Consider the following 11725-nt stretch of genomic DNA (forward strand, 5'->3'; position numbering starts at 1 on the left):
TATATGGTATGAGGTAAGGATTTAAGTTCAGTTTTTTGGCCTGAGGATCCAACTTTCCTAGCACCATTTGTAGAAAAGACTATCCTTTCCCCACTGAATTGTTTTGGTCACTTTGTAGATCAAGTAACCAAAACAACTTACTTTCTCACCTGTTTTCCTAAAGAATTGTACTGAGTTTGATTATTTGTTTTGAATCCCAGCTCTTCTCAACCTCTCTGATCCTGGGTATATATTGAGAGTGACACCCAGGATTGTTGCTTTTTTTTTCTCTTTGAGATAGGATCTCACTCTGTGGCCCAGGCTGGACTACAATAGCATGATGGTACGATCTCAGCTCACTGCAACCTCTTCCTCCAGGGCTCAAGTGATCCTCCTGCCTCAGCCTCCCCAGTAGCTGGGACCACAGGTGTGCACCACTACACCTGGCTATTTTTTTGTATTTTTAGTAGAGGCAGGGTCTCACCATGTTACCCAGGCTGGATTGTTGTGCTTTATTTGCTACAGCTCATCTCATCTTCCTTGGGACCACCCTCGTCTCCAATCCCCACTCAGTGGCGGCAGGGCGGCTGGCAATTAAAACTTGTCAGTAAAGGACATCTCAGTTTGTTCAGGTTTCAGCAGTCTTTTTTCGGGTTTTTATTCTCCACTCATACCAGCCCACACAGATGGTGTCTGGGTGACAGAGGAGAGGGCCCAGGATCTGTATAATGCCCCCAGATCCTTGCTGGCCTCTGTTGTGGGGTGGCCTAGGCTGGCCCTGGCTCCATCTGTGTCTGCTGGCGTTTGGTCTGTTCCATCTGGTTTTTGGAGGTACTAATAGCAGAAGGCTTATCCTCACCACTGCCTCTAGTTGCAAAGTCTAGAGCTCTTCATTTATGACCCTGGGGAAGGGTCCAGGTGAATCTTGTTTCCAGAAAGAAACAGTAAAAGGGAAGCCTCTGTCATACAGGAAGAATCACACAGAGGCAACCTATCTTCTGATGAAGAACCAGTTTCCTTGCTTTTCCTTATCACCCAGATTGGACCCTTAAAGAATGAGGGCAAAGAAGGACACTAGTACCTGACATCCTTGCTTAATTCTTCTCTCCCCTTCTTCACACAGGGTCAGAAAAGGTTGGTTTGTCCTTCTGTAATTCTTCCCTGTGTGGCGGCAGATTCTCTTGTACCCTGTTTCTTTCTGAAAGCAGCATTCACCTGGTGTCTTCCCCAGAGTCATAATAGCAGACAAAATGCACAGAAAGAAAATTGGTTTTACAATAGGAGAAGGGCCATCAGAAAATATTTCAAAATTAGGACCCACGTTACACTTAGCAATATGCTGCTGCCAAAGACTCAGTGAGATTTCTTTAGTCCACTTGGTAAAATCTAGAAGTTCAACTTGTGTTTCTCTCCTGTCTCCATCTCCTCTCCACCCCTGACCTCTGCCTCTAATATAAGTAATCTATATGCCCCTGACCTCCGCCTCCAATACTATAAGTAATCTATAGTGCTTCCATGTTTAACAAAAGGTAACATCATTACTTTTATGTTTTTTAATTTTTTATTTTTTATTTCAATAGATTTTTGGGGAACAGGTGGTGTTTGGTTACATGAATAAATTCTTTAGTGGTGATTTCTGAGATTTTGGTGCATCCATCACCTGAGCAGTGTACACTGTACCCAATGTTCAGTATTTTATCCCTCACCACTGCATCCATGCCAACATCTTTTTTTTTTTTTTTTTTATCTTTTGTTTATGGTCATTCTTGCAGGAGTGAGGTGGTATTACATTGTGGTTTGGATTTGTATTCCCTGATAATTAGTGATGTTGAGCATTTTTCCATATGCTTACTAGTCATTTGTAATTCCTCTTTTGAGAATTGTCTATTCATGTCCTTAGCCCACTTTTTGATGGGATTATTTGCTTTTTCTTGCTGATTTCTTTGAGCTTTTTGTAGATTCTGGATATTAGTCCTTTGTCAGATGTATAGATTGTGAAAGTTTTCTCCCACTCTGTGGGTTGTCTGTTAACTCTGCTGATTATTTCTTTTGCTGTGCAGAAGATTTTTAGTTTAATTGAGTCCTACCTATTTGTCTTTGTTTTTGTTGCATTTGTTTTTGGGTTCCTGATCATGAAGTCTTTGCCTAAGCCAATGTCTACCAGGGTTTTTCATGTTATCTTCTAGAATCTTTATGATTTCAGGTATTAGATTAAGTATTTGATCCATCTTCAGTTCATTTTTGTATAGGGTGAGAGATGAGGTTCCCATTTCATTCATTTACGTGTGGCTTGCCAATTATCCCTGCACCATTTGTTGAATAGGATGTCCTTTCCCCACTTTATGTTTTTGTTCACTTTGTCAAAGATCAGTTGGCTGTAAGCATTTGGCTTTATTTCTAGGTTCTCTAGTCAGTTCCATTGGTCTATGGGCCTATTTTTATATCAGTACCAAGCTATTTTGGTGATTATGGCCTTATAGCATAGTCTGAAGTCAGGTAATGTGATGTCTCCAGATTTATTCTTTTTGCTTAGTCTTGCTTTGGCTATGTGGGCTCTTTTTTAGTTCCATATGCATTGTAGATCCTTTTTTTTTCTAGTTTTGTGAAGAGTGATGGTGGTATTTTGATGGGAATTGCATTGAATTTGTAGATTGCTTTTGGCAGTATGGTCATTTTCACACTATTGATTCTACCCTTCTATGAGCATGGGATGTATTTCCATTTGTTTGTGTCATCTAGGATTTCTTTCAGCAGTGTTTTGCAGTTTTCCTTGTAGAGGTCTTTCATGTCCTTGGTTATGTACATTCCTACGTTTTTTTTTTGTTTTTTGTTTTTTGTTTTTGTTTTTGTTTTTCTTGCTTTTTTATTTGTTTGCTTTGCAGCTATTGTGAAAGGGGTTGAGATCACAATCTGATTCTCAGCTTGGTCGCTGATGGTGTATAGCAGAGCTACTGATTTATGTTCATTAATCTTGCATTCTGAATTCCTTTGTCAGTTCTAGGAGCTTTTTGGAGGTGTCTTTAGGGTTTTTTAGGTATACGATCATATCAACAGCAAACAATGACAGTTTGACTTCCCCTTTACCAGTTAGAATGCCCTTTATTTCTTTCTCTTGTCTGATTGTTCTGGTGAGGACTTCCAGTACTAAGTTTAATAGAAGTGATGAAAGTGGGCATCCTTGTCTTGTTCCAGTTCTCAGGGGGAAAGCTTTCAACGTTTCCTCATTAAGTGTAATATTTGCTGTGGGTGTATCATAGACGGCTTTTATTACCTAAAGGTATGTCCCTTCTATGCTGATTTTCCTGAGAGTTTTAATAATAAAGCAATGCTGGATTTTGTCAAATGCTTTTTCTGTGTCTATTGATATGATCATATGGTTTTTGTTTTAAATTCTGTTTATGTGGTGTATCAAATTTATTGACTTATGTATGTTAAGCCATCCCTGCATCTCTGGTATGAAACCCAGATTATGGTGGATTATCTTTTTGATATGCTGTTAGATTTGGTTCATTAGTATTCTGTGGAGGAGTTTTGCATCTATGTTCATCAGTGATATTGGTCTGTAGTTTCCTTTTTTTGTTATGTCCTTTCCTGGTTTTGGTATTAGGATGATACTGGCTTCACAGAATGATTTAAGGATTCCCTCTTTCTGTATCTTTTGGAATAGTGTCAATAGGATTGGTACCAATTCTTCTTTGAATGTCTGGTAGAATTCAGCTGTAAATCCATCTGGTCCTGGATTTTTTTTTTTGTTGGCAAGTTTTTTATTACCATTCCAATCTTGCTGCTTGTTATTGGTCAGATCAGAGTTTGCATTTCTTCCTGGTTTAATCTAGGAGGGTTGTATATTTCCAGGAATTTATCCATCTCCTCTAAGTTTTCTAGTTTATGCATGTAAAGTTGTTCATAGTAGCCTTGAATAATAATCTTTTGTATTTCTTTGGTATCAGTTGTAATATCTGTCATTTTATTTGTTATTCAGCTTATTTGGATCTACTCTATTCTTTTCTTAGTTAATCTCTCTAATAATCTATCAATTTTATTTACCTTTTCACAGAACTGGTTTTCTGTTTCATTTATCTTTTATGGTTTTTTTTATTTTGTTTGTTTGTTTCAATTTCATTTTGTTCTGCTCTGATCTTGGTTATTTCTTTTCTCTGCTGGGTTTGGGTTTGGATTGTTTCTCCAGTTCCATGAGGTGTGACTTTAGATTGTCTATTTGTGCTCTTTTGGACTTTTTGATGTGGATATTTAATGCTATGAACTTTCCTCTTAGCACTGCTTTGGCTGCATCCCAGAGATTTTGATAGGTTGTGTCACTATTATCGTTCAGTTCAAAGAATTTTTTAGCTTCTTGATTTCATTATTGACTGAACAATCATTCAGGAGCAGGTTGTTTAATTTCCATGTATTTGCATGGTTTTGATGGTTCTTTTTGGAGTTGATTTCCATTGTTATTCCACTGTGGTCTGAAAGAGTACTTGATAGAATTTCAATTTTCTTAAATTTACTGAGACTTGTTCTGTGGCCTATCATATGGTCTATCTTGAGGAGTGTTCCCTGTGCTGATGGATATAATGTATATTCTGCAGTTACTGGGTAGAATATTCTTTAAGTATCTGGTAAGTCCATTTTGTATAGGATACAGTTTAAGTCCATTGTTTCTTTGTTGACTTTCTATCTTGATGACTTATCTAGTACTGTCAGTGGAGTCCCCCGCTATTATTGTGTTGCCGTTTAACTCATTCCTTAGGTCTAGTAGTAATTGCTTTATAAATTTTGGAGCTCCAGTGTTAGGTGCATATATATTTGGAATTGTGATATTTTCCTGTTGGACTGGTCCTTTTATCATCAAATGATGCCCCGCTTTGTCTTTTTTATCTGTTGTTGCTTTAAAGTTTGTTTTATCTGATATAAGAATAGCTACTTCTACTAGCTTTTGGTATTCATTTACATGGAATACCTTTTTCCACCATTTTACCTTAAGTTTATATGACTTCTTATATGTTAGGTGAGTCTCCTGAAGACAGGAGAAACTTGGTTGGTGAATTCTCATCCATTCTGCCATTCCCTATCTTTTAAGTGGAGCATTTAGGACATTTACATTCAATGTTAGTATTGAGTTATGAGGTACTATTCTATTCATCATGCTATTTCTTGCCCTCATTAGTCTTTTTTTTTTTTTCCATTGTGTTATTGATATATAAGTCTAGTGTGATTTATGCTTTAAGGAGATTCTATTTTTGTGTATTTTTAAGGATTTGTTTCACAGCTTAGAGCTTTTTTTTAGCAGTTCTTGTAGTGCTGGCTTGGTAGTGGCAAATTCTCTCAGCATTTGTTTGTCTGGAAAAGACTATCTTTCCTTCATTTATGAAGATTAGTTTTGTTGGATACAAAATTCTTGACTGATAATTGTTTTGTTTAAGGAGGCTAAAGGTAGCACCCAATCTCTTCTAGTTTGTAGGGTTTCTGCTGAGAGATCTGCTGTTAATCTGAAAGATTTTCCATTATAGGTTACCTGATGCTTTTACCTCACAGCTCTTAAGATTCATTCCTTTGTCTTGACTTCAGGTAACCTGATGGTTATGAGTCTAGGTGATTATCTTTTTGTGATACATTTCCCAGGTGTTCTTTGAGTGTCTTGTATTTGGATGTCTAGCTCTCTAGCAAAGCTGGGAAAGTTTTCCTTAATTTTTCCCTCAAATATGTTTTCCAAACTTTTAACTTTCTCTTTTTCCTGGGCAACACCAATTATTCTTAGGTTTGGATGCTTAACATAGTCTCAAACTTCTTGGAGGCTTTGTTCATTAAAATTTTTTTTTCTTTGTCTTTGATGAACTGGGTTTATTGGAAAGCCTTGTCTTCAAGCTCTGAAGTTCTTTCCTCTGCTTGTTCAATTCTATTGCTGAGACTTTTCAGTGCATGTTGCATTTCTCTAAGTGTGTCCTTGATTTCCAGAAGTTGTGATTGTTTTTTAATTATGCTATCTGTTTCACTGAAGAATTTTCCTTTCATATCCTGTATCATGTTTTTGATTTCTTCAAGTTGGACTTCGCCTTTCTCTGGTGCCTTCTTGATTAACTTAATAATAAACCTTCTGAATTATCTTTCTGGCAATTTGGAGATTTTGTCTCGATTTGGATCCATTGCTAGTGATCTGCTATGATATTTTGGAGGTGTTAAAGGTCCTTGTTTTGTTCTTTTGTTCTATTACCGGAATTGTTTTTCTGGTTCCTTCTCATTTGGGTAGACTATATCAGAGGGAAGATCTGGGATTCAAGGCCTGCTGTTCAGATTCTTTTGTCCCATGGGGTGCTTCCTTGCTGTGGTGTTCTCCCTGTTCCCCTAGGAATGGGGCTTCTTGAGACCTGAACTGCAGTGATTGTTTTTGCTCTTCTGGGTCTAGCCACCCAGCAGAGCTACCTGTTCTGGGCTGGCACTGGGGAGTGTCTGCAAAGAGTCTTGTGATGTGATCTGTCTTCAGGTCTTGCAGCCATGGATACCAGCACCAGTTCCAGTGGAGGTAGGAGGCGAGTGCAGCGGACTCTGCCAGGGTCCCTGGTTGTATTTTTGTTTAGTGCACTGGTTTGGTGTTGGTTGGCCCCCAGCTAAGAGGTGGCACTTTCAAGAGTGCATCAGCTGCAATCCTATAGGGATGATGCAAACTTGCCCTGGGGACATGTGGTTAAGTATTTAGGCTTCTTAGGCAATATGCAGGGCCATAGAGCTCCCAAGAGATTATGACCTTTGTCTTCAGTTAACAGGGTGGGGAGAGAAAGACCACCAGGTTGGGGCAGGGATAGGCACGTCTGAGCTTAGACTTTTCTTCAGTGGGTGGGACTTGCTGTGGCTACTATGCAGGATGCGGATGTGGTTCCCAGGCCAATGGAGTTATATTCCCAGAGGGATTATGGCTGCCGCTGCTGAGTCATGCAGTTCACCAGGGAAGTGGGGGAGAGCTGTCAGTCACAGGCCTCACCCCACTCCCACACAGACCACAGTTTTAAAGGTCAGTCTCACCCCCACCATGCACCCCCAGCAGCACCAAGTCTATTTCCAAGCAGCCAGTGACCAGGGCTGAGAACCTACCCCAGACCACAGACCTCACTGTTGAGAAAGAAAGCAGACTCACAGTATTTCAGCATCTCAGGGAGCCTGCTGCAGTGATCCAGTTCTTTCAAGGGGTCTGTGGATTCCCTCGGCTTTCCTGGTATGTTCCTGCGGTAGTTCTTGGAGCAAAAGTTCATGATGTGAGTCTCTACACGCTGCTCTGTCCTTCTAAGCAAGAGCTGCAAGCTAGTCCTGCCTCCTATCCGTCATCTTAATCCAAAAAGTGCATCATTACTTTTCATCTGGTATCTTTGACAATTTATTTTATGGAATGAAACAAAAAGGAACTCTGAAGGCTCAGATACCGAAAGGTTCATGTTCCACAAATAGAACAGTGCACAATTTCCTTGTGTAGGAAACAGAGATGGTCCCTCTGTGGGACTTATGGAAGAATCTCAACTATTGACTTGCGGCTGGACACAGCACCCCTGATGGAGTTACATTCTGTAGAACAGCATGGCCCCCACCAGCAAGGATCTGTTTTTCAAGTAGAGATGCCCAGAAAGAGGTTTAGGAACAGAAGGAGCCCTCAGCTAACAGGTGCCTGCAGGTGCAAGTGAAGAGAGTGAGTCCAGCACAGTCCTGGGCACTCTGCACACTCCAAACCAGGACCCAGACATTGAAGGTTTCTTCCACATACCTTTGGTCTTTGGAAGAAAGATTGTCCCTGATGTTTTTAGAGAAGTATTTTTACCTTCTCTTAGAAGAATGATTGTGATACGTTTGGCAGAGGGCAATCTGCCCTCCTAGAAAGGGTCTGTCTACTGCTCAGTCACTGGACTGTCATTTATTTCCTCTTTTCAGTCCACCTGTGTTTCTACTTTCTGAAGAATTCAAGTCTGCATGCTTGGAAAGTTCTGGCAGGCACAGTGATGCCTTTCAGCCTATAGAAATGTGCATGGGGGGCGGGCACGGTGCCCCATGCCTGTAATCCCAGCACTTTGGGAGGCTCAGGCAGGTGCATCACCTAAAGTCAGGAGTTTGAGACCAGCCTGGTCAACATGGTGAAACCCCATCTCTACTACAAATACAAAAAAACTAGCTGGGCGTGGTGGCGCGTGCCTGTAATCCCAGCCTCGAGAGGCTGAGGCAGGAGAATTGCTTGAACCAGGGAATTGGAGGCTGCAGTGAGCTGAGATGGCACCACTGCACTCCAGTCTGGTGACAGAGTGAGATAAAGGCTGGCAATATGTGTTTTTGTGATACATAAGATATTTTATACACGGCTACCTTGATGAGCCACCTGGTTCCTTTAGGAGCCAATATTGATACAGGATTTACTGATTCATCTCTTCCTACATTACCTTATAGCCTACATCACCCACATGCACCTACATCAGCCATATAGCCTCAAAAATAGAAAATATAAGTATTGAACAATGTGGACTACAGTTGTCATAAAAAAAGGAATGAAGTTTTATATCACACAGTGTGCAGCATTTCATGGCCCAAATCCCCATTCACCATCCTCTCTCCTTCCCCTTCAAGGACTCAGAATCTCCCCTGGCTGCAGTTTCCTGTGCCTGGAGCCTCCCTTGGGGCTCATTTTCTTCTCTATTTCTAACACAGAGCAATTTAGTTCCACCTTCCCTGCCTCCCCGTTCACAATATACACATACACACTCTCACACGTACACCAAGAAACTCACACACATGTGAATGCACACACACACATGCACATACACATCGCTGTCTCTTGTTACTGTACCGTTTACTGTACCACACTTAAGCATGCTAAAGGCTAGCAAAGGTAATTTCCTCCAGTTTCAAAGTCTCTCCATAAAAGTGGCAGGAGAATTACAAATATTTATTTTTCTTGTCAGCAATCATTTTTGTATTATCTGTCGTATTCCCAACAAACATTATTCCTTCTTTTTTTTTTTTTTTTTTTTTTTTTTTTTTGAGATAGAGTTACCTCTTGTTGCCCAGGCTAGAGTGCAATGGCACAATCTCAGTTCACTGCAACCTCAGGCTCCTGGGTTCAAGCAATTCTCCTGCCTCAGCCTCCCAAGTAGTTGGGATTACAGGCACACGCCACCATGCCCAGCTAATTTTTTTGTATTTGTAGTAGAGACAGGGTTTCGCCATGTTGGCCAGGCTGATCTCGAACTCCTGACTTCAGTTGATCTGCTTGCCTTGGCCTCCCAAAGTGCTGGGATTATAGGCGTGAGCCACTGCACCAGGCTGACATTATTCCCATTTTACAAATGGAGACTTGGGGGCTCAAAGAGGATAGGAAATATGCCCAAATCCCACAGCATATGAGGCAAAAAGGAGATGCAAGCCCAAGCTTTAGTGTTCACATCCTCTCTACAGCACCACATGAAGGATGACACTTAATGGTCTAGGGCCTGTTCTTTAACTGTATCAAACCTTCTCCCCATTCCCACCCTTTCAATTAACTACTGGTTTTGGTGGCCAAACTATAAGGAATAAAGCTCATCAGGTGGGGCCAGCTAGCCCTGTAAGGGGAATCTGAGAAAGTGAATTGGGCCATACTTCGCTCAGCACCTGGCTCAGAGCAGAGGTTTAACTGGACTTCAGTAGCACTGCTGAATGAATAGATAAATGTGTTTTAAATTCAAGAGTAATGAGAAGTTGGAGATGGATGTTGGTGATGGTTGTACAACAATGTGAATGTACTTAATACCACCAAACTGTAAGTTTAGAAATGGTTAAAATGGTAAATTGTATGTTGAATGTATTTTATCACAAATTTTGAAAAAGTCAAACGTGCATGGGGAGACTGGAGAGAGTCATAAAAAGCCATATAAAGGAATTTACTTATTATCAACTGTTTTATTATTCATTTGTTCCCTGCCAGTTGAAAGCAGTCACATTCTGCACAAAACAAACTGACATATACAAAGCTAACTTAAAAAGATGTATAAGACCTTAAACAAGATGTGGCATCGAGATGACCTGGATTTAAGGGTGACAAATGTTGTGGTTGACCACAGTGGGTTCTGGAATTAGATTGTCTAGGTGTAATGCCTGGCTTTTTGTCTCTTAGCTGTATGAACTGGGACCAGTTAGTTAATGTCTTTTTTTCTCATCTGTAAAATGAGGATTATAATACTAGCTAACACATAAGATTCTTGGGAGCTAATCCAGGTAAGAGACAAGCTATCATGCTTTGAAAGCACTCAAAAAATCCCAACTATGATTAGTAAGGCTCCAAAAGTGACTAAAAACGAAGGGCCTTCAGTTATCAGTCTAACTCAAACCAGGCTCCTGCCTGTAAACAGCTATGAGTGACTTCGTGTGTCATCTTTCCTCTCTTTTCCCTAGGCATGGAATATTCTCTGTGCTGACCTCTTGAATAATGCCCCAAGAATGCTTGCCTTTCCTGATCGTTCTGTGAAATATTGCTCAGTACAGGAACGAGTGAATTGTAGATGGATAAATATCTAGTATGTTCTCCACTTATTTCAAAGTCTAGAAAGCTTTTATGTAATCAGAAAATAAAATCCAATTGCTTCCTATTGCGTTGTCTTCCCAAATACATTACAGATTATATTTTAAACATTTGTATTAATCAAGTAAGCCACACTTGCTTTCCCCCAATGGAACCTGTAGAACTATTCCACTGCTCCTGGGCAAGGTGGTATTGGATACAAACTCCATATTGCCAGGATTCCCTCTCCCCTTTCATCTCACTTTTGCTTTAATTTCTGTTGTTTGAAAGGCCGATGATTAATCTATTTCAGATTGGCATTTTAACTTGTTTTACTTACTGACCACTGTGGTGAAATGAACTGAGAGCTATTTCTCAGCTTATCTTAGTCTAATGTAATATGAAAAGACAAATATCATATTTGAGGAAAAATATTTCCTATGCAGCATTATTATTAATCAGGGATAATAGGTAAAATATCAGAAACTGATTAAATGAGAATTTTATAAGTAAGAGAAGGAAGTTAGAGTGAGAAATGTAGTCTTTAGAGTCCGACTGAGAGGCCTGTATTTTAACTGTGTAACCTTGAATGTGTTACTTAATGACTCAGTGACTCAGACCTGCTCCTTCATGTATAAAATGAGGAGAGTGATACATTTCAGAGAGACAGTGTGAGAAGTAAATGGAATTATGCACAAAGAGCACAGTGTAGTCTGGCTCATAGTAAGTGCTCAATAAATGGTTACTCTTATAAATATACTCAAAATAAGATATATGTTCCAATCAAACAACAGTCTTACTTAAGGATCACATCAACCTCTTTCTGGCTGACTCAGGTACAGTAAGATGTGAGGTCAGCCAGACCACTGACAATTAAACACTGGCTTAGCTATCACTTTCCTGGGCTCCAGTTTCCTCATCCATTCAATGGAAATAATAAAGGTACCTACTTCTTAAGGGTTGTTTTGAGGATTTAAAAAGATAATTTAGGTACAACTCTTAACACCAGCAAATGCTATCTGAGGTTATTAAAAGTTCATTGAATCAACCATGCAGAAATTCACTTCATGATGTGGCAACTGGGGTTTTTTCCAGGCTTCTGGAAATGTATAACCAAATAAGTGAATATATGGCTGCCTCTAACAACCATGTTGAGTATTTTTTTTTTACTTTAGAACAAACTTTGGTCATGCTGCAAGCCTAGTGGAATACCTGATTCTTCTGGGTATAGCTCAAGGA

The sequence above is a fragment of the Macaca fascicularis genome, chromosome 8, assembly GCF_037993035.2.
Source record: "Macaca fascicularis isolate 582-1 chromosome 8, T2T-MFA8v1.1".
Classification (NCBI taxonomy): domain Eukaryota; kingdom Metazoa; phylum Chordata; class Mammalia; order Primates; family Cercopithecidae; genus Macaca; species Macaca fascicularis.